This window comes from Takifugu flavidus, chromosome 3 (assembly GCF_003711565.1).
Source record: "Takifugu flavidus isolate HTHZ2018 chromosome 3, ASM371156v2, whole genome shotgun sequence".
NCBI classification, from domain to species: Eukaryota; Metazoa; Chordata; class Actinopteri; order Tetraodontiformes; family Tetraodontidae; genus Takifugu; species Takifugu flavidus.
In genome coordinates this window covers 16,314,115-16,334,970 of record NC_079522.1, presented here as the reverse complement: position 1 = coordinate 16,334,970, position 20,856 = coordinate 16,314,115, and positions in this window count along the sequence as shown.

Genomic DNA, 20,856 nt, shown 5'->3' with positions numbered 1-20,856 from the left:
CATTTCAATTACAGTCGTCGTTAACGAGAAATGGGACGAGGGGCCTCGGGTAAATCACGACAAATTTAATTATATAAGCACAGCACACAAACACCAAAAACGGTTGCATATGGGTGTTCGGTCGGTGCGTGTTTGTGGCTGTGAGGCGCAGCAGAATCGAATAAACCGACTGATGCGGATGCGCCGCGTTTCACGCGGAGGCTGTTGAACTGGTTCCTCATGCACGTGGCTGCCTAATCACCCCTTTTTACCCTCCTCGCCAGCACCTCTGGGTCCGCCTTTGAAAAACAAAACACTCGTGTTCCTTGAGGAAGTCAATATTTGAAAACATCATTGACGGACATTTGAAGGGGGGGACTTCTCTATTGACCACAATGAATCAGGGCAGTCAGCTTTCCCCCCACGTGGTTTATTTCCCCTCCAGACACAGTATTTAGAATGTGATGGAACCACATGACTAGAGACAAACACTTTTTCTGTTTTGTTTTAGTGTTTTTGGTGAATCACCATGAAAATGAGGTCAGATAACCGATCCGTGTCTAGCACCCGACCCCATGGCGTGTTGACTTTTACACAACATCGCTTATGAACATCTAAACCCAAATGCTAAAAAAGAGGCTCATCACAGGGCTGACACACAACACGGAACCAGTCACTGTCACATTCACACCAAAGGTCAAATCAGAGCAGCCAGTGAGCCAAATGTCTAAGGACTGTCGTGGGTGGGCATGAGGAGAACTCCATGAAGCTAGCCATTCAATTCAGCACCGTATCAATTAACTTTAAGGATGCCTAAAGATGGAAGAGGAGGGGATTAAGCAACAGGTGACGTGAACAGAGACGTGATAGACTGCAAAAGCAAACGCCTCGATGTTACGCTCACCGCCAAGTTTATTGTCAGTCTTGATTTATTGGAGCTGGAAAAGGAACACATGGGATAGATCTCCCCAGAATCTCATGACATAAATCAGAAACCAGCAATATTTTGGGATGGTTTCTCTGTCAGTTTTATCAGAAGCTTGTTTCTTTTTCCTGTGTGGAGACCAATATAAAACCTCCCATCAACAGTCTAGCCTACCGTCCCCCCGTCCGTTCCAACATCCTGCTGGAAAAGATCCCTAGTGATCAAAATAAAACTGGAAACCAGACAGAGACACACATGGAGCGCTGTCCTACTGACCCACTCTGCAGCCTCGGTGAGCACGGCCCAGGGAATGTGATGGCTCGGCAGATCGGAGCCGACAGCTCGGATCTGAAGCCACGGAACAAGACGCCGGCCAAACTCCGGCTCTGACTCCGATCAAGTCGACCGCAGCCCGATCCCACGGAGCGCACGTCTCCTCTGGCCACGTTCTAATCAAATCAAACCACTTCCACATCATATGGCAAAGTTTTTATCAGGGAAGAAAATCGACTGTCCATCCAAAGCTATAGGCGGCATGTGTTTCTCATCAGCTGAGATGCACGTGAAGACATTCCTGCCCCCCCGTCCCGTAAATCCCATGTGTTCAGCAGGGCACTGTGTGAATGGAAACCAGATTTGTGTGATGAAAGAAGGCAAATATTAGACATGGGATATTTATTTGCTTGCACAAAGAGCAAAACAAATGTCTTTCAAGTCAATAAAGTGCAGGCCCCAGCTTTCAAAGGCCTGTTTCACATTTAGATACTCGCACACACCTTCACACTCCTGATGCCTCTGTGAGTGTGCAACAGTTAGAAATACGCAAAGGTCCGTCCCCAGAAGTCCTTCCATCCATCCATCCATCCATCCATCCATTCATCCATCCATCCATCCATCCATCCATCCATCCATCCATCCACCATCCATCCATCCATCCATCCATCCATCCATCCATCCACCATCCATCCATCCTTCCTTCCATCCATCCATCCTCCATCCTTCCTTCCATCCATCCATCCATCCATCCATCCTTCCATCCATCCATCCATCCATCCATCCATCCATCCATCCATCCTTCTTTCTTTCCATCCATCCATCCATCCATCCATCCATCCATCCATCATCCTTCCATCCATCCATCCATCCATCCACCCATCCATCATCATCCTACCATCCATCCATCCTTCCTTCCATCCATCCTTCCATCCATCCATCCACCCCTCCATCCATCCATCCATCCATCCATCCATCCATCCATCCATCCATTCACCCCTCTATCCATCCATCCATCCATCCATCCATCCATCCATCCATCCATCCATCCATCCATCCATCCATCCATCCATCCACTCATCCTCCATCCATCCATCCCTGGTATCTATCCATCCACCCCCTCCTTCCTTCCTCCCTCCTCCCTCCCTCCCTCCTTCCTTCCTTCCTTCCTTCCTTCTTCCTTCCTTCCTTCCTTCCTTCCTTCCTTCCTTCCTTCCTTCCTTCCTTCCGTCCGTCCGTCCGTCCTCATGATCACAGTCATGTTGGAGTGTACCCCAGCATAGACCCTGGACAGGTCATCACACAGGTCCAGGTATGTTATACAGCTCTTGTTCAGCAGGCTGTTCGGGCCAGCTATAGCTATCGATATAGCTGAGAAGTGAAAGCATGGAGGGCGTGGAGGAAGGAAAAAAAGGCCAAAACTTTGCGGAAAGAAGAGTGAAATTGAAGGTTCAAGAGTCACTCTTCCATCAGCAGTTTTATGCAATAACCCTGTCAGAGTTCATCGAAAGGGGAAAAGAAACAATTCCAAAAGAAGGAAAATGTCACATTTTGTCACGCAATTGTTGACACTTCATCTTTCGATAATTTTGGATTTTTTTGTCTTGTTTTCTGTTTAGGCTATTATAGGAACAGCTTTAGAGTAGAATAAAAGCACTTATGTGATTCTTCAGCAACTAAGTGCAATTTATACATTCACTAGCAATGTCCTGGAATATTCCAAGTTCTTTTCCACTTTAAAAACAAGCACAAGTGGGAGAGACAGGTTATTTCCTTCAAACTGTATGAAGGAGTAGAAACGAACTGATAACAAACAGATAAAACTGGATTGACATTTCTAATCAGCAATAATGAAAGATGTATAAATCAGCCCTTTCCTCTATAACTCGAGAGAGCATGAGGAAAAATAATGGCTTCAACCTGAGTTTAATAAGATGCAACACACACGCGCACACACACACACACAACACACACACACACACACAACACACACACACACACACAACACACACACACACAACACACACACACACACACACACGCACACACACACACGCACACACACACACACACACACACACACACACCACACACACACACACAACACACACACCACACACACACACACGCACGCACGCACACACACACACACACAACACACACACACACACAACACACACACACACACACACACACACACACACCCACCAGTCTTGTAGTCATTTTTCCCTTCTCAGCATACTTTCCATATTTTTCTCCATGACACGAACCAGCTCAAAGGTGTGCGTGTGGTTATTTCGTAGCAGCTCATTACTCTCTCAAATGTCATTACACAGCTTGCCGCACACAAACACGCAAACAAACTCCAAATGAAGCCCATTTCTCATGCATAATTGCTGACAGGGTGAAAACATCCGAGGCAGGTCTTGGCATATTCGATCCTCATCTTTTTTTCACAAGATCTCAGAATCTTATTTTCTCGTGTTAGATCTCTAGAAAGGAATGTGTTCATGCTTTTGGCCCAAGTCAAGTCCTCCCCAGGATGTCAGTCATCATTGCAGCTTGGTTTTTATTCACTTGCAGTTGACCTGGGAATATAAACATGACCATTAAGAGAAAAAAAAAAACAGAATTCCCAGAAAGCTTTGCATCGAAACACTCTGACCTGATGGCAGACAGACGGTGTTTGTTTTCTGCATGTGAAACCTTCTGTGTATGAATTAATGAGTCTGTAAATGGACCAACAGCCGAGGACAGAGACAGTTCTTTCTCCACATTGATGTCTGCCATTATCCTTGCCTCAGATGCTAGTTCAGTGCAGCAACATTAACTTTTCCCGATTAGCTTTAAAAAGAAGATCGCTTTTCAGGCATTTATACCAGGAACAACTGAGGAAAAAACTGAGGAAACACGACTCAACCTTGGACTCAGAACCTTGGATCATACACACAAGTTTAGAGGTGCAGAACACAGAATAGAAGTAACCAGTCTGGTTCTGCTTTTTAAATATTTGTTTGTTTGTTTGTTTATTGTTACAGTAATCTGTGTGATTGCTGGAGTAGAGCCTGTTTGTTCAGAGGAATTAAAGGAATCAATGTGTTAATGGCTCAGATTACCATAGAATAAATTTACTTCAAAATTCTCAGTTCAGACCCATTGTGTTTTACAAGGGACTAGTGGAGCAATGAAGACGCATAACAATCACAGCATAACAAACACAGGAAGAGCTTGAAGATGATGTCAATATTTAGCTGAGGAAACAGGATTTTTAAGAGTAAACGATGTGCCGCACTTCTAAACATATTCAACCTCAAATCAATAAAGTACCGGTATGTGTAAACATTCATCTCAGCAACAGCAGAAAAGAGATGAATCATAATTGTGAGGTAACATCCGCCAAACAGTCTGAAACCAATGTGCACAGGGAGTCTTACAGGACCACTTGCTTGTGGGTTCTGATCCAATAAAAACTCTCTTCATTTACAGGCCCAACCTTCACTCAAACCTGAAAAAGGGGATCCTGTTTGACTGGATTCCAAATATTCACCCATGACAAAGGAGCCACATGAAAAAAGGAACAGCTGAAGTTGGAATAAGTGGTGCGGGGCGGGTTCTGAAATGGTGCGATGCTTGTGAAGGGTCTTTGACTGAAATAGTGCACAAACTGGGAACCTGAAACACATTTGCAGGAGACAATCCAATGCCGAGGTCGCGCGATGACTCTTTGGATGATTGAAATGTTCAAAATAGCGGTTTACAGGTATGGTGCACATGGACTGCTGTTTCTTTCCGCTCTGTCTTCACACCCACCTCCACCCACGCCCTGGGGACCCTGTTGAAGAGGTGCTCAGGGCTGAATACACCCTCGCTTGTCTAGCTCTGGCACCAGAGGCTAAACTCTGTGTGACCTCCAGGGAAGGTAAGAACTGTAATTACTAACATTCACTGGAGCCTTCAGATGCCCCCCTGACATTGAATCAGTGTGATGGTGAGGGGCTGCTGCCCAGTGACCTCTCACTTTACCTGTTCTACTCACTCTTCACACTGTGTTATGCAGGCTGATGTGTTAATTCGAGCTCTAGATTTCATTTTGCTCTGTCGGCATCCCAGTAAAGACATTGTCTCTTTTGAAATCTACATTAACATCAAAGATCTTGAGGCAAAGCTTATTTGGACAGTGCCTAAATAAGGTGGCCCCTCGGTCAGGATTGAAAATATGAACTTAAATTGTTGCCACAGACACTTTTTCAAAGCGAATTTGAAAGAGACTTTGAAACAAAAGTTCCTATTTGCCCTGCTGTCATATGATTTCACGCCACTCCGTTCTACATATTTAACCTTCTGACATGAAAGGTTCACATGGATGAACTTGTAAACCACTGAGAAAAGGTCAAAGTCTGACAGACAGTTAGAGACCTGGAATGGATGATCCAAGGTCAGTGAGGGAAGTTTCATCCTCGAAGCACAAGCAGTTCTCATCAGGTGTTGGTGAGCATGTTGATGGATTGCTTCGCCAGGCGTACGTTCAACATGCAGCTGAGTAACGTTGTCTCTGAAGACATTATGTGAAAAGATTTGTCAATGTTGAAGCATAATGTAAGGTAAAAAAAAGGTAAGGGATTGTGGTGGGTCATTAAGAAAGATGGAAGACAGGTTGTTTGGGGAGGCCTGACAGATTAATTGAGGAATTCGGGGGGTGGGAGGTTGCGTAATGATGGACATATGTTTGGTGAAATGAAAAGTGTCAGCAAAGTGAGAGAACAGGCAAGTGAGTGGGAGAAAAACACTCGGCCAGAGGAGGTGGGACTTTTTGGCTCCCTCTCCTTTATTTGTGTGTCTACAAGCTAACTAAATCCAAAATAATTCAAATCAAACCCACAACGAACATGCATCACAATATGCGTCTAAATTTGATCCAAGGTGTGTTCTTATCTCCGTTTTTAATCAGAGTGATGCATCCTGTTGATGGAGCAGCTATGTTTATATGAGCCAGGTAAACCAACCAACATAAATGTATGAACCGTATGCACACACAGACAGAACAGGGTTCAAACTCACCACATCCACCCGAGCTATACGTGGGAAGTTAGGGTTTGAACCACGGCTCCACTCGCCGCTTGTATAAGTCAAGCTAAAGTGATCTACTGCTGCGCGATTGCCACACAACCTATTGCACTCGTTGGGTGTCTTTATGAAGAAAATAAAAAGGATTTCAAAGAATTCGGTACCAGACATATTTTCCAGTTAGACAGGAGGATTATTTGCTTTGACGTTTAATGACGGCTGCCTGGGGTGGGGAAAGGTGACTCTGGGGTGGTAATTCTGTCGACCTGCTGAAAAACCTCCACCCACATTCTGCTAGAGGTTGAGGGGTCAACCGCTCAAAGCCATCAAGGTTTCTGCTTCAAGTTGAAGGGGAATATGTGGAATACATGTGGTCAGCGCGACACATTTGGAAAACATTGATTGGAAATCCCATCGCCGATTATGCGTCTTCAAATGTTTGTTTTCCGTCGACTGATGAAGGAGCAAAAACTCCCACTGATTCATCGGCCAGATAGTCATTCAGTTTTTAAAGGGATGGAAAAATACAACAAGTGAGCAAATGGATGTTTGTGGAACGGCAGAGTGATGATTACATTGCAACTGGGAAATGTTAACAGGTTTCCGATTAAGCGGTGAAACTTTGAAAAACAAAGAATGAGGACATCAGAGCTCAGGAGTCACGGGTGTTTTTTTTTTTTTTTTTTCCAGACCGCTCTCATGCCTTCCCCCCTGAAGCTCTTTGATCCAGGGCCCGTTTGCTGTCATGACTTGGCACATCTGGCACGGTGCCCCTGCTGCCCTCTGCTGTTTTCCCTGCAGGAGTAGAGGGAGGTGTGGAAGGGCGGATGGGGGGTGGTGGTGGGGGGGTCGGGGGCTGTAACTTTGCACCTGCAGCATTTGCAGGCCTGTGACAAGGCCAGTCTGTTAATCACAATATAGGGAATTTTCCTGGAAATACTTGTCATCGACTCCCTTCTTCTTGGGTTTTTTTTTTGCTTGAGTAAAAGTCAACAACTGGGGAAAATACATTCACTTTTGCCTCTTTGATTAAAACTTTTGTGATTTTGTGAATTAGTTTTAAGTCAGAATCAAAGATTCTATTCTGTCACCAATTAAATGAAAAAACATTGAAATGAAAAACTGATTTAACACATCCCTTAAACCCTTCCCTTTACCTTTACCTTCACACCTAAATGCCTCACCCAGCCCCGACCCCCCCCAACTATAACCTAAAATTCAGGTCTAAACCATCAAAGAGGAACCAGCCAAAATGTCCTCACTTCCCAAGAATGTCTTCACTTTGCAAGTAAAATGTGTTTTCTGGTACTCTCTATGTAGCATGCAATCAAGTACACACACACACACACACGCACGCACGCACGCACGCACGCACGCGCGCACACACACACACACAACACACACACACACAGTTCAACTTCAAATCTTGTGTGCTGCCATAAAATAAAACCCCAGAAACACTTCAAAAGACACTTCCCAGAGTCCCTTGCTGCTCTGACATCACTCGCTGCCTGTTTTCACAGCTGCCGCTCTCGCTGCCAGCACGGCCCGCTCCTCACGCTGCCGTATTCTGTTTCTGGTGTGCGTGTGTGCGTGGAGTGGGACAGGCATGTTTACGTGTGAGGGTCAAGGCTGGTGAATAAGAAGGTGTATTTGTTGGCGCTGCAACAGACAGATGCAGCATGCCAGCGCGCTTCAAATGCCCTTTACAATGAGAAGTGAGCGTGTGAAGGGATTTCTTGTGCAAGAAAAGTCAGTGTTACACCTCGCCTTCCTCTTGAGACCAATATAACCCATTCATTACCACAAATAAAGGGAAACAATGACACATGGTGATGCAGGACTACCTGTTAAAGCTCAGGAAAGTACTAAATGAGTAGTGACTTAGTTACATAACTCGGTTTAACTTGGCTGTGTTTGCCCAAGCACATTACCAGTGGAACCCAAGTGTGATCTCAGCTCCTCTGGTCCAGTTTTAGGGTTTTGTCACACCGGTAATTGAGAACATCTCTCTGCACTTTGCTTGATATTGCTAAATTGAGCTTTGTGCTAGCTCACTGAAGACACAAAAGCTGAACTTTGGCCTTTGCCCAAGCTTGTTGTTGGGCTGCAATTATTGACCTTTGATATCACAACACAACCATCCATAAACAAGTTAGCCAGCGAGGTAGCAGCCACAGCTAAATCAACATCAGTGATGGACCAGCTTATGTGTCAATACTTGGCATACTGTTTGTATATTGTACTTTTGGAGCTCCCAAGTGCCACCATGAGCACTGTGTTAACGGTGCAGGTGGCAGCATACATTGCAATGGTTCGCAGAGGATACAGCCAGGAAACTTTATGACACAAAGGAAGCGCACGTTAAAAGTTGAGCCAGATTAAAGTTAGCTAAGATTTGGAGAGCAGAATGTCATTTATTTGTGTCCCTTATGTCTTCTCTGGCTGCAGTTGTTTGTGATATAGAGTAATAGAAGAGTGGTGGAGTAAAACTAGCCGGGAGTGTTGAAGGGGGTTTAGCTCTAGTTAATCATCATGGTGCACTTCTGTTGTGTAGTGAATTTACTGTGTTTCTCTTTCACCTGCTTGGGGTTTCCTGTCTTTTCGTATTTGCAAAATTTTCCTTTTGCAAATGTTTTGTAGGATTGTCAGTTTTTGCTCCTGCTTGGTTGCTTTCTATTTTTCTCTTTCAGCGTTTTTCTGTATCTTGTAAACATTTGGAGAAATTCTCATTTTTCTTAAATGTCGGCAAACTATTTTCCAGGCCTCATCAATCCCCCCTCCCCATCCTTCTGTTTAGGCTGTCAGGCTTCATCAGAGGTATCCTGGCCATTGTTCTTTACCTACAGTTGGCCCCAGCATTCCACAGCTCACATGCAGACTGAGTGCTAAAGAGGAAAAGACCTGTTGCTTCCATCAGAATTCATGCACACGTGAGGAACAGCTTGAGGAGTTTCTTGTCACTTGGGTCTCAGCGTTTCTCACGAGCTTGGCTCGGACGTTTTTGCAAGCTGCAGTTTTGCTGCGTGCAGGAAAACAGAGGGTCACACTGAGGCCCTCTTCTCTTTCCGTCTGTTGGCATTAGCAGTTTTGACATGCATGCAGCTTTCACCCCATTGGTCGATGTTGGGAAGATACCGTATAATTGACTTTCCTGAAGGGGCTCAAAAACACTCTTGAGCATGTTCAATTGTTGTTATTGAGTCTATTTTGGCTCAAATGCTCTCATGTGTTTACGCCGCTGCTTTAAACAGCATTTGTTGATTGTCTCACGGGACCACGGTTCACCTTCAGGCCCGTCTCCAATATTCAGGTTGGAATCTACAAGACGTCTTCCCCAGAGCTGTCAGGCAATGATTAGATTAGTATTTGAGAAAATTGTAGCCTTTTCTGTGGAGCAAATTCTAAAAATGTAATGATAATTGTTAAAGGATATGATCTCTACATGTGATCAAAAACGTTCCCTCTCTCCACCCGTCTGATGTCAGCTTTTTTCACCCAGTTCTGGAATGGAGGGGATTTCTGTTATGCCCCCCCACCCACCCCCAGCCCGGAAGAATTAGCTGTCACACAGGCTGTCAGGTTGAGGGTCTTAGATCACCACTGTGGATCTGATACGAGGCTACGTCAGCGTAATGGAGTGCAAGACAGCCAATGATGAGCTGTGGCATGATGCTTTATGGCCCGAGTGATGTGCTCTTGGCACTCGTCAGAGAGCACAATGGTGAGCTTTCATTGGCTCCAGACAGAAAGTGACACGATGAGATTGTCTCTGTGGGTTTCTATGAACAAGACGTGTGTGCTAATATCATATGATGCTCAGAGAGTGACGACAGAAATGAAGAACTCAAGGAAAACTCTTAACTCAGAATGTTAAGAGCTCCCCCTACAGCTCACTCCTGGTAAATTCAAACAGTTCTCTGACAGTGTGACAAACATGTCAGCTATTCTTGAACCGTGCTGCCCGACCACACTGGTTGCGTGCACAAACCAACGCTTCAGCATGTTGTTGCTGGTTCTTCTTTCTCTGGTTTGCCTGAAATCATGAATCAAGTTCCTCTGGATCTCATGCAAAGCGCAGGGAAACGCACACTCGATAGTCTGCATATTGTTAAGGCTGTCAGTGTGTCAGTGAGGCAACGGTCACAGGAAGTTCAGTCGGGCAGAACCTCATTCTTGACTGTCGGACGGATTTAAGCCTCCAAGTTCGTTGCTGTGACTCCTCGTCTTTTCTTCTTTTACTGTCTGTGAGGCCAGTTTTGCAAGTGCAGCTATGATGCAGAAGCACTCAATGAACCCATTCATCCTTTAAATAAGTCCCACTAAGAGCCCGTGTGTGCATCTCACGGACCGCAGCCGTCACATGATCCAGCTGTCAGCAGGATCTATTTTGTGGGGAGCCTGTAAACTTTGCTGATGTGAGGCTCGTCAACAAACGAAACATACTCATTAAGGACTCTGTGGTATGAGTCAAGCAGGGGCCTCTCTGATGATGAACGGGCGGGCCCTTGAGAGAGCCCTTGTTTTCGTATTTTGTACCCTGAAAGGGCAACAATAGGAGGCATTTTATCACGTTTTCCCTCAGAAAAGCACCATAAAGGTCAAAGTACCACATTCAGGTCTACTGGAAGGGAACCAAAGAGGGTACTTTCCTCGTGTTTCGGCTCTTTAAGGGCACTTTTCGGGCTAATCTCTGGCATTTTGTCTGAGGACAAAACCACCCAAGAGGTATTTTAATGGTTTCTCCTCTTGAACTTGGGTAGGCGCCTCACTTCAGCAAGTTTTGTCCACCAGTGAGTTTTTCTTCAAGGCTAATGCACTAATATTTGCATTCTGGCAAGTGTTAAATAAATCTTTTGTCTTTTTTGGTGCCAGCATAAAATCTCTGCCTGCATACAGTGCGGGATTGAAATGTAAATGACACATCTTGGTAGTTTTGCTGTGTGAGAAGAAACATTAGGGAATGGAGCTGAAGAAGGGACATGCTGCCAGGAAGTCCTCATATAATCCGTAAGGTCAGATAAGACATGCAGAATGGCTTCGTGGGCTCCTGCTTTGAAGTAGCCACTGGCACCTTATTAGTACTGAAACATTTGGGTGGATGTGAACTGCTGTCAAACTGAGAAATGCCCCCTCTGAACAGTCCATCCTTTGAAAGGCAACAACATAGTTCCTGGGGAGGAAGAGTCAAGTTCAGAGGAAAAGCAGACATGTCTGAAGATAGAGGAGAGGAAGAGGCGCTGATACAGACGAGCTGATACAGACGAACAGACGAGCCTGCAAAAGCGAAACCTCCCCTGCTTTGAGAAGATGCGGGGACGGAAGGGTGCAAAGGTGACTAACCTAGACTGAGAAGAAGCAGGGATACTGAAAATGATAAACAAGAATCAGCAACTGACCAACTGCAACAATGTTGAAATGTAATGAAACAGGAAGTGACATGTGGAAATCAGAAACTCAGTGCATGGAAACAAGTGGAAAGCAGAAGAGCTTTTTAATTTCACCGAAGGTGCTCCAGAGAATGGTTAGTGAAGACCTTATAGGGTGGTTTTTTTCTCGAATGGCACAGCATTTTTAGACAAACATTTAGACCAAATGATATATATATATATATATTTAACCTCTGTCAACCAACATCAGTTACACACGATCCTTTCTACACATGTTTATGTCGTAAACCTCCCCATATGGAATGTGTAAAGCTTTCCAATCCTCAAAAGAGTCAACAGTCATGACTCCAGCCGCAGGCAGAGCGCCCCCCCTGCTGGACAGCGACCTCACTTCAACAACAGCTGCAGAAAGCATCTCTTATCTCTGACTGCCCCCTGTAGGTCAATAGCAGGACTGCAATACCCCTGCCGCACCTCCGAGTGCTGTGCTGCAATGCAACCACCAGAGGGCGTAAATGAGGCGCCCTGGTTGAAAGTAGGGCAGCCAATCCTGTAAATGTTGCCCTGGAGCCTTGTTTTGTTTGGTTTTTATTTTTTTTAAACTATAACTGTTTTTGCTCATAGTCTGTATCTCTGGAGTGGAATAGGGAAAGAGAAACTTTAAAAATGGATATAGATTGAGTGGTTATAAGCTGTTATGTAACACTGTGTGTGCAACATCTTCTAGTTTTTTTTAACTTCGACTCATATCTCAACCCTGAGGCCTCTCTTGCACTTACATCCTGAAGAATGTCAAACAATCTGTATTCCAGCTGTAATGTAGCAAACACGTCTTCTTATGAAAGCCAGGCTCATCATGGTGATTTATTTTAAACATCATCACGTGGGTTAGAGCACCACTCAGGCCTCCTCTTTTTCTTTTTCGCTCCTCTTCAGATTTCTTAGCGGTGACCATTCCAGCCTCATCGTTCCGCTCACATTCGAACGAGATTGAATTTTAGCAGCCTTCGCTTGGACCGTCGCTCAAAACAGGTGGACGGCCTGAATCTGGGTGGGTGATGTTGTAACGACTTAAGCAGGACAGGCTGGAAAACCACACCCAGCAGGGACAGGGAGGAAAGTCAGGAGCTTCAACAAATGTGAGAAACAGGTGTGCGTGTATGTGTGTGTGTATGTGGATAGAGGAATGTGATATATCAATAATAAAATGTCTTTTTTTTGCAGTGATATGGCCATTTAGCTTGATTGGGAGTTTTAGGTGTGTTTTCCTGCGTTGACCACATGCACACCTTTGCTTGTATGCTATCAAAGTCCCCATTGTTTCCTCCTTATCACTTTCCTCTCTGCAGTTTTTCCCCTTCCTGCACTCTCTTACCTGCCCTTATCTGCTCTGCCTTTCATCTGGGCAGAGGCCTCTGAGTGCAAAGACATAAGAGAGAAAGTAGAGGAAGAGGAGCGGGAGGGGTAGCAACAAGGGGGCCCGAGGAGAGAGAGGAGGCCAGAATCGCCTTATCTGAGATGATACGCCGCATGTACACACAGGGGCCATTGTTCAGTAGAGGCCCCTGTGATCAGCCTCAGGAGCGTGTGGCCCTCTTTCTTTTTGCTCCTCCTTCCCTCCCCCCTGCCCCTTGACTTCCTGCAGCAGCCGACAGGAGATTTCCACCCACTGCGGGGCCGATGGCTCCGAGGGACTTGGATGGATTTTCCCTGACAGGCTGTCTGTTCCAATGAGCAGCGGCCTGCGAGTGTTTGCCTGCACGTGTTGGCAAAATATGAATCCCTGCGTAGCCAGACTCCAGTCAAGAAGAGGGAGGGTTAAAGAAAGGGAAAAAGGTGCGTGCACATCTGGGCCACATGATGAAACCATGAGACTCTGGCAGAGACCTTAGCCAAGGAGAAATACAGAGAAATGATGTGTAAATACAACTCGCTCCAACTCTTTAATCCTGATGTTTACACTGGCTGGGCTCTCTGTCGGTGGCCATCACGCTGACCACACTGCTGCATGTGTGCAGCCAGAAGTCCTCATTAAAACCAAATATAGTAGCATTCAATTCAATCATCCATAATCATAATCACACAAACATCAGCAGCATTCTGCATTGATCAAACAATAACAATTTTAGTCCTTTAATGGCTGATCATCCATGTTAAACGCACCTTTCATTGATCATTCAGCAACTGATGACAACACAAGTCCTGGAGGTCTCTCTACTGAGGTTTCCTTGTATAGATGCTAACAGATGCTAACTTTGTGACTAAAAATGATGAATTTGAGGAAGAAGAGGCAGAAATGGAAGTGAGTCAGTGGAGCTTTGACATAAGAATGATCCCCAAATCACATCTAATGTCACGTCCAAACCTGGAAGAACTGATGGAAAGAGCAGTAGGGAGAAGAGATGGTCATTTTTGAGGTGGGGAGACACAGAACCCCTGACCCAAAACCTCCCCAAAGAAGCCAGCATGAGGGCGGTCAGTCCACAGCACCACTTTAACCATTGATGTGTGTGTGTGTGTGTGTGGTGTGTGTGTGTGTGTGTGTGCGTGTGTGTGTGTGCAAAGCTTGAAAAATGGCAGTGTAGTAATATTAAAGCAAATTGGAGCCAGCCTGCTTTAATATCACCATATCTAGCACATTCACTTCCATTACACACATGACTAACACGTGTGTGACAGACACATGTGAGAGAGGACTGAACAGAGGGACCTGTCCTGCAGAAATTAGTTTTTAAGGACAAACTTTGAAAATTTCTACAAATTACAAGGTTAAAAAGAAGTCAAAGAGCTTTAACATTGATTCAAGAGTGGAGGAACACCTAATATTATAATGTGTTCTGTTCCATAAGACCACAGAACCACAGTATAAATCATGTAACATGGAGAAAAAATGCCTCACAATTGTGAAACAAACTGTTTCTGCTAATGGAAATTAGCTACAGGATAGCTTTTGTATACATTGTGAAATTGTGTTTGTGTTCAGTAAAACTGAGTGGTTGCTTAGCAACAGACATTTCCCTCCAAAATAAAAGTGAACATTATTGTTCCGTGTCTGACATGATTTTGATCCAAAAGCAACCGGGCAGCCTAAAAGAAACACAAGGTCGTTTGAGAGTCCGTAACAACGTCCTGGCCTTCACTCCAGCCTTATTCCAGGAAATTCAATTTCACTTCATCCAACTTTATAAATCTTGAATTCATGCGGTCCGCTCACATTTGATGCATCAAGGCCAAGCAAATGCTGCCTCAGTGTGTGAGAGCATGTATGGGTCTGTTTGGGAAATAATTCAGTAGCTGGCTTAATACTGAGCTAATAAATACTCGGATGGTATATATACCACTATACATATATTACAGCAAACAACAATATGCAATTTACAGCGGTCCAAAGCCTTCCAGGCCAACATAGGTGAACATAAATGAAAATCATGGAAGGTGATATTCTAGCTTTGTTTGTCCCTCTGTTTGTATGGTGGAAGCTAGCCTGCATGCTAACAATAAGACGAATTCTGGAAGGCAGCTTTGTTCATTTGATCACAATTTAATGTAGAATTACTAAGAGCGGACCTAAATATGTATCTTCATATTAAATGTGAAACTGCAAACATTCAGTTCAACAAATAAATAGTGTTTATATTGTCCTTATTGACTTTTCATTACACATCTCTTTGCTGCCCTCACTTTTCTGGAGCATATATTGAATATATTGAATATGTTATTAGGGCACATCAACTGGCTCTGACCTTGTCAGCAGGAACTCTGACATGCATTAAATGCAGCCTCTCCTGCCTGTCAATCAAAGATCCCTGAGAAAGCCCCTATAATTCGCATAACATGCTGTGAAATCGCTCAAGTGCATCAAACTGGGGTCAAAGGAGCGAACCTTTTTTTATTGTAAATTATTGTCCATTGACTTGTCAGATGACATTTGAGTTAAGAAGGACCGCATCAATCTGACGTTGTCCCACATGTATGGTAAAAATTCTACTGTGAGATGATTCAGCTCAGGCCACCTAATGAACAGCCACTGTCACATTCTGAAGTCTAAAAAAACTCTCAGTATAGTTCAAACCAGTTTGTGGTGACCAGGCCACCACTGGGAACCTGCATTTTACGAGTGTAGGTGAGGATTCATTTTCCAGGGCTGCTGTATCTGGATAGGAAATCAGAAATCTGTGTAATGGTCACATTTTTATTGGATATTAAAGTGTTTCCATGTGTGTGACAATTTAAGCATATTGGACAGTAAAAATTGCTGAGCTATCGTGAACTAGCATCGTTTCAGAGACCTGGATCTTTCCGAGCTATTAAAAAACTTGTGAGCAACAATGAGCACTTTCTGGAAAATCCAGGGACAACCATTGTGTTGACATCCTCTTAGCTTCGTTGCCATGAACACAACTGCACCTCCCCCCAGTCCAACTCTATCATGATGGACAGGAAACGGCCGAAGTGAATGCACGAAGGAGAGAAGGTCCGAGATGTCGATTTTCCCAACAGTTCTTGACCCTTAGACCGTGACACTGTGGCCTTTTTGACAGGATCCACTTTGATCATAGGATAGGCTGAAAAATGAGAAGGTAGCCTGAGGGAGGGGTTCAGGTCGAAGACTTTAGCCTGAACTAGCGGTTAGAAAGTTTGGATCGCTTTGTGGATGTGGTGACATCATTTAAAGATGAAAATCAGGGATCCCATGAGATCATTTCCAGTGACATCATTTACCATGCTGGCCCAGCGGTATCAAATGAAACCTCGAACATCCACTAAGGGCCATTCCATGCATAAGGCAGTGTTTTTAGCCTTTCTGCAAAGAAAATCAAGTTCAGAGGTCACCAAACCAGGAGGAACTTGATGAAGAGCTCAGTAGTTTTCATGGTGAAAGACTGGAGGGCGCCCTGCCATCTTGTATCATGGATCAACCAAAGGTTTTTCTATTTGTCTGATCTGCCGGGCATCGTCCAACTTTCACCACGAGGCCTGCTGAACCCAAACCATTTCAAACGCTTCCTCCTCTCACCTCTTTCTGTCAATCCTTCTACACCCGTCTTTGATTGGTGGAAGGAATGTGGCAGGAATCTGGACTGAATGTTTTGGTGTGCTTTGCAGACAAATGCCGACGTTGCCATGGCGAGGCTCTCCGATGGAGACGGGCCCCTTAACATCATCATTGTTCTCAGGGCGCACGGTGCTAGCACAGCAGTATGGGTTAGCACTGCTGCATTAACAAGGTACTTGGAAAGTATGTGTGAATGTATGCAGTGCACACTGGCACACCGTTACCGTGGCGACTGCAAAATGTTTTGTGTGTGTATATGTGTGTTGGGTGGAAGGCGGCTCTTTCTAAGAAGATGTAATCTGGATGTGTGACCTCTAACCTCTGACCCAAACAAAGTGGAACCTGTTTTTCGGCGCCCGGATCAAATTGTAGTGAAGGCAGTAAAGCCAGGAAGTCCTGTTTAACCTTTGGCCCGGTTGAATAGGACGCTGATACCCGTGATGTCACGAGGTGAAGCTGTTTTACCGACAGCTTGTTTGCATGTGCGTGTTTGCATGTCTCTGCACAATTTAACTCTGGGATTAAAAGAACAGAGTGCTGGATTATGTGAGGTCAAAGGCTTAATCCTAGTTTGTCTTTGTATCGAGGTTTTGCCAGGAAAATGTTTCAACATGTCAGTAGAATAAAGATAAGATAAAGCTACTGGCAGAAGTCTTCCACAGGGATTAGACATCTTACATGCACATTTAATCTCTTTATATGTACTTTAAAATCTATCGTGCTTTACTGCCGTCGGTCTAACGGCCGTGCTGCAGGACTCACGACCTTTGTACTTCAAAAGAGCTGTGGTTAAAATCTCTGCGAGCTTTGGCGGTGTTCACGTGAGGAAATGCAAGATCTGGGTGGGGAATCATTCATTCCTTCCGCAGAAGAACTCACTACTGATTGAGATAAAGCAGGAGGCGGGGCTTATCCCTTTCCTGGAACCAGGCCCCTCTTTCATCTTCAAGAAAAAGATCTTATTTTTTATATATCCCATTAGCATCATCAAACTGAGAAATTTATCAAGCCAAGGAGCCAAATGTGTATTTGTCTAAGTGTGGTTTAGTGCACTTCATAGGTTTAACCCAGAGGATGAACTCCAGCTCCGCCCCTTCCCAGAAACTGCACTGACCGAAGGGCAACTGTCCACACACTGAAACACAACATGCCAGCTCCCACACACACACACACACACACACACCAGCACGGAGCAGATACAGAATGCTGCTTCTTGTATTCTTTCTGAGCTATGTTGATGAATCTCGTGACAAAGTGCTAAAGTTGGCGCCGCTAAGACAGCTGTTGTCCAAGGTAAATCTGAATCTGCTGGCCGAGCACCGCCACGTGTTTATTTTCATCGCGGTATCTGGATGCGGCTCCATGTGAGACACGCACATCTTTCTGCAGCGCTCACACGTGTGCACTTGCACATGGATGTTTGTGTGAATATTCGTAAAATACCGCATAAAGGTCCATGGCAACCGTCTTTTTGTGTGGGGCTTCGACTTGAATTCATCCCGTAAACGGAGGGCCTCCCAGACCCCAGTGACCCCTTTCTTATAGAGTTACCTGGATACCAGCTTACTGTTTACCTAACACGACTTCTCCGCTTCTATTTGCCTCTGCCTGCTCCCGATTCCGTCTCCCGATTGATTAATTGTCTCGTGTTTGGATGGATCTTTAACTACAACACCTACACACACACAAATGGCCTATTTGCTTCCAAATACACACATCTTATGTCTGAATACCTGAAGAAAAGTTCGACCACAGATTGTAGGAGAGAAGAGATCCCTAATAACGTTAAGTCTGCAGCGGTCCTGCTCTCTTAGCTCAGTGGGATGGGAATAGGGGAATTACTGTCCAATAACAGGTGGAAATTAGCATTACTGCAATAATTTAATATAATATTACATTTACACTTATAACATTTTCATAAAAGACACTGTTTTTGAATGGAGTATCAGGTATTTGCCAGTCCTGGGTGCTGTCAAACTGGAGCTGTTTGGTCTACTTTAAAAGGACCAAACACAGGCGCATAGTCACAGTGAAAGCTACCAAACTCTGTTGCACTTGTTTGGGCCGCATGAACCAGTTCACTTGCAAGTGAAACCAGGTACAGTCAATGCAAACAGACTCTTGAAATAAAATGAGCGGGTGCAGGTGCTGATTAACATATGGTCAAAATGGATATATTGCTTTTTTTTAATTGGTTATTAGTAGTTATTGAACGCCAATAGAGTTGTGAAACGTTTGGGGCCCTGGATGGAAAAAAGATCATTAAATTATCAAATAGGTAACAGAAAATTAAAATAGACTAATCTGTCCTGACTTTTACATGTTGAGATACAACTGCAGATTCTCTATGTGTGATATAAACAGATCACAACCACAAATCCGAGGTTTATCCGTGTCCTGAGTTCATCCAAACTGGTTCCCATAATCCATCTGCAAGGATGGCAGCAAGATCAGGCTGTCTGGCCAGCATGCACATAAAGGCCAGACCGCTTTGGTGTCAACGGACACACCTACCGGAGCTGCAAACTGCTATTTTTACCCCCCCACCACAGACACACACACACACACACACACACACACACACACACACACACACAACACACACACACACACCACACACACACACACACACACACACTTCAAACAGAATCACCTCACATTCCACATCAACGAGCGAGCACTTTGAAAGTGGCGCCACGCTGCCTCCTCGAGGGCTGGGAAATCGCTGTGACCCTCCTTCACAATCTGCCCCGTCTGAAGCGGCTCTGTCAGCCTGCTGCTGAATGCCCTGCACCAAATCAAAGACCAGGGTGGCAAACGGGGGGACGCTGCATATTTCCAAAAGTCAAGACATGCAAATGCGGCAGGATGAACAAGGGAATATATACATCTGACTTTAGCGTTAAACAGGCTTTCTGCAGTAGCTGCACAGATTGGAAGCTAAACAATGAAAAGAAAACACAAGATGTATACTAATGATTAAGATCTGCATCTATTTTCAGCCTTATCTCCATAATCTCCAGCCATCTCCCTGCATGTCCTGTGCAAAATGTATTTACATCATGCCAGTCCCATCATGTTTAGGTTGTTCATCCTCCTGATGGAAACGGCATTAACAGGACACATTTCCTGTGACCAGATTATTCACCTGAAAAGTCACGTCATTACTTCTCAGTCAGATAAGAGATTCAGGATTCTTACTGTTTAGATGTGTCCTACTCTGCACATTACAAATCAAATTCTTTTGGAGATTAAAAAGCCCAGCCTCTATGACATGTCTAACCTGTGAAGGCTCGGTGGTTTTTGCCTTTGTGCTTAGAGAAGACCACTCTTGTCTCAACCAATGTGGTTGCGGCAGTAACTGCATCGATCCTGGTTGGAGATGAGAGGTGTGAAGCGACATCTTCAGTCCTCTTCCTCTCAACACTCACGCCCTCAGAACATTGCAAAAGTGGTTGTGTTGTGTACAGTTCAAGGTCATGAACAAAAACACAACTCCAAGGAGTCCATATGTGCCAAGAAATTTAAAGAACTACATAAAAACTACAACATAAAGATCAAAAAAGTTGATCTATATGAAGAATTCTGATGAGTATCGTCTCTTAATGACTTCACAAGACAGTTCCTGCTATTTATATATTCAGTGTGGCATAGTTTTCTCTACCTTGCCAACTTAAAATTGCCGTTATGTAATAGATAAGAGCTGTGCCAAACTGTTTTATCTCTATTATATAAGGTTGTATTTACATTCAGCAGCTGCAACAAATCACAGCACTTTCTAATTTGAACCAACCGAAACATCCTATAAGCTTCAGTGGAGTGTAAATTGCTGCCATACTCTCTGGCTAGTGACCCAATGTGACCAGTCCAGGGAATTAGCAACAATCCAGAAAGTGATCCAAGAGAAAAAAACAAACCTGTGTTTTGACCATATGTGTATCTCCAGACTGAAATGGAGAGGCAGCAACAGTGACAAGAGGAGGAAACCTCTAGCAGGACCAAGCTCATATGAGACAACCTTCGTTGGTGGAAAAGAGGGGACATATTTAGACTTGTATGATTAAATATACTCAGAATCTGAAATGAAATCTCTAAATATCTGCTTTAACTTCTCCTGTTTCCTGTATCTAAACTGAATCCTGTTCAATAATTAGAGGCAAGATCGCAGC